This window comes from Camponotus vicinus, unplaced genomic scaffold (assembly GCF_025532165.1).
Source record: "Camponotus vicinus isolate PSW18456_S1 unplaced genomic scaffold, iyCamVici1.0 SCAF_36, whole genome shotgun sequence".
Classification (NCBI taxonomy): Eukaryota; Metazoa; Arthropoda; class Insecta; order Hymenoptera; family Formicidae; genus Camponotus; species Camponotus vicinus.
This window is the reverse complement of record NW_028141974.1, coordinates 2,501-5,000: the sequence shown is the minus strand read 5'-3', so window position 1 is coordinate 5,000 and position 2,500 is coordinate 2,501. Positions and strand designations below refer to the sequence as shown.

Genomic DNA, 2,500 nt, shown 5'->3' with positions numbered 1-2,500 from the left:
AGACCGACACCCAGCGGGTCGCGACGTTCTACTTGGGGAGAAGTGCACGACGACGACAGCCGGACATCGGCGCACGGTAGCGTGCCCGCGCGCGAGCCGCGAGGACTCCGCGGGACATCGCCCACCGACGCGAAGCCAGCGCCGCTGACGATGAATCTCCCCGTTCGATCTTTTGGGTTTCTTAGGTTTACCCCTGAACGGTTTCACGTACTCTTGAACTCTCTCTTCAAAGTTCTTTTCAACTTTCCCTCACGGTACTTGTTCGCTATCGGTCTCGTGGTCGTATTTAGCCTTAGATGGAGTTTACCACCCACTTAGAGCTGCACTCTCAAGCAACCCGACTCTAAGGAGAGATCCTCCCGAGACGCGCACCGGTCGCTACGGGCCTGGCACCCTCTACGGGTAAGTGGCCCCATTCAAGATGGACTTGGACGCGACGCGACGCCTCGGGATAAGCGGATCCTCCCAAACACCACATTTCCCTGCGGCGGAACCGCGGGATTCGGTGCTGGGCTCTTTCCTGTTCGCTCGCCGCTACTGAGGAAATCCTAGTTAGTTTCTTTTCCTCCGCTTAATAATATGCTTAAATTCAGCGGGTAATCTCGCCTGCTCTGAGGTCGTCAGAGTTTTGTAGAGAAACTCTCTACAAAGTGATATAGAGAGATAGAGGGAGTGTGCGGTGGTGGAGTTATTGCGCTAAGTAGTATCATTATTGTTTGTTAACTACTACTATTGTTAGCGGTAACGCACCGACCGATATTGCGCGCGCGGCACAATCTAGTCTTGTTTCGCGGGGACGCGAGAGAGGAGATAGATATATTATAATATCGTTTTGCGCTTCTTTTCTTCCGTCCCTCTAACTTCCACGATTATAATAACACGGCGCGGCGTAATTATGATGCGCGCGCGCGCGTGTATATATATAACGGGCGCGGTATGGAATCGATTCGACGAGTACACGACGACGCGTGCCGGTCACAATCTTCGTTCGAAAATTTCGTGGACTCGGACACGCGGTCGGCTCGCGATTCATCCGCTTTTTTAAGGGTGGATTTCTCTCGCAATTTCTCTCCCTCCGCGTACCGCCGGACGACGACTGTGCGCGCGCCGCGGTTTCCCTTCTCCATATATTTTTACCGTAAGGTATCTCGCGCCGCGAGATAGGAGGCGAAGCCTCGCGTGTAATAAAAGGCGCGGTATCGCGCGAGCGCGCTGGCGCACCGAGAGACCGAGAGAGAGTCGCACAGCGCGACGACGCGATCGGAAGAGACAACGACGCGCTAGAAAGACGGACGCAGCAGAATGTGCTGCTGCGCCGCTTTCTTTTTGCATTTTATTCGCCAACTACGAGATCACTCGTAGAGAGCGAGATCATTCGAGTGTCGCGCGTCGTTCGTCGTCGTTCCTCTCGCTTAAACTTTTCGCATATTCTCTCGTGTGTCGTCGTTGTGTATATCTCCGCCGACAACTCTCTCCATATCATTCGACAGCCTCCGGGCGCCGCTCGCGCGCGCTTCGCTATCCTTTAAACGCTTTGTGCGTACACGCGCGCCTCTCTCCTCCTCTTTATAACTCCTCTCGCTGCACACACCTTCGGTGTCATTTCAGACGACGCCAATCGACGACGGCCTCTCGTCGAACCCGTCGCCAATACATACTGGGAGGGTGACAAAGAGGCTCTAGTCTCTCTCGGGCGAACGTCCAACGATCGCTCGTACGCCGTTTACGCAATGCGACGGGGGCACAGCGACGACAGCCGACGACATTTCGTCGTTTCACGGCTACGCCGTGGCTCGTCAGCTTGCGTAAGGGCGCAAGCAGTTTAGGTTTGTTAAAACGACCCTCAGCCAGGCGTGGTCCGGGAATTGTATCCGTGGACCGCAATGTGCGTTCGAAATGTCGATGTTCATGTGTCCTGCAGTTCACAAGTTGACGCGCAATTAGCTGCGTTCTTCATCGACCCACGAGCCAAGTGATCCACCGTTCAGGGTAATCGTTTTTCATTCGTCGCGTTCGTCGAACGCTTCACAGTTCATCCATCGTGGTCTCCACTCCGAAGAGTGAGAGAAAATCGTGGCTCTTCGATCAGCCTGGCCGCGCGTCCGAGCACGCGCGGACCGCCGCCGCAATCCCGGTAAAGGGATCGAGGCTACGGCACAAAGTTGGTTCGCGATCGGAGCGTCACTTCCCCCGTTCGACGGGGAAAGAGCCGGGGCGGAAAGTTCTTTGAATAAACCATCGGACACCATGGTCCTCTCGTCCGCCAGCCACACACCTCATCACACACGTTCGGCCGGTGCTTCTCGCGCGGCGCGCGTCGCACGCTGGCCTCTGCCCCGACATTAGCGGGGAGGGCGCGTAGCGACGACGACGACGACGACGACGAGTGCTGGCACGCACGTACGTTGAGAGCGAGCGCGTAGACGTAGGTTACCACCGGTTCGCTCGCGCTAACGCCGAATCGACGCTCCCGCTCGTGGCGAGATGCGTGATCGCGTCA

The 2,500-nt window shown here is 56.4% G+C and overlaps 2 non-coding genes across 2 annotated transcripts in view; both read right to left on the bottom strand.

The window, feature by feature from the left end:
* The window catches only part of LOC145969594 (large subunit ribosomal RNA), a 4,073-nt gene extending 3,453 nt beyond the window's left edge, over positions 1-620 (bottom strand). Inside the window, exon 1 of the ribosomal RNA XR_014438191.1 lies at positions 1-620. This exon is cut by the window's left edge and continues 3,453 nt beyond it. This is a non-coding gene — a ribosomal RNA (large subunit ribosomal RNA).
* A 1,217-nt stretch (positions 621-1,837) lies between these two features.
* LOC145969593 (5.8S ribosomal RNA) lies at positions 1,838-1,992 on the bottom strand. The gene has a single exon (XR_014438190.1). It is a non-coding gene; the product is annotated as a 5.8S ribosomal RNA (ribosomal RNA).
* Between the last annotated feature and the right edge of the window lie 508 nt (positions 1,993-2,500).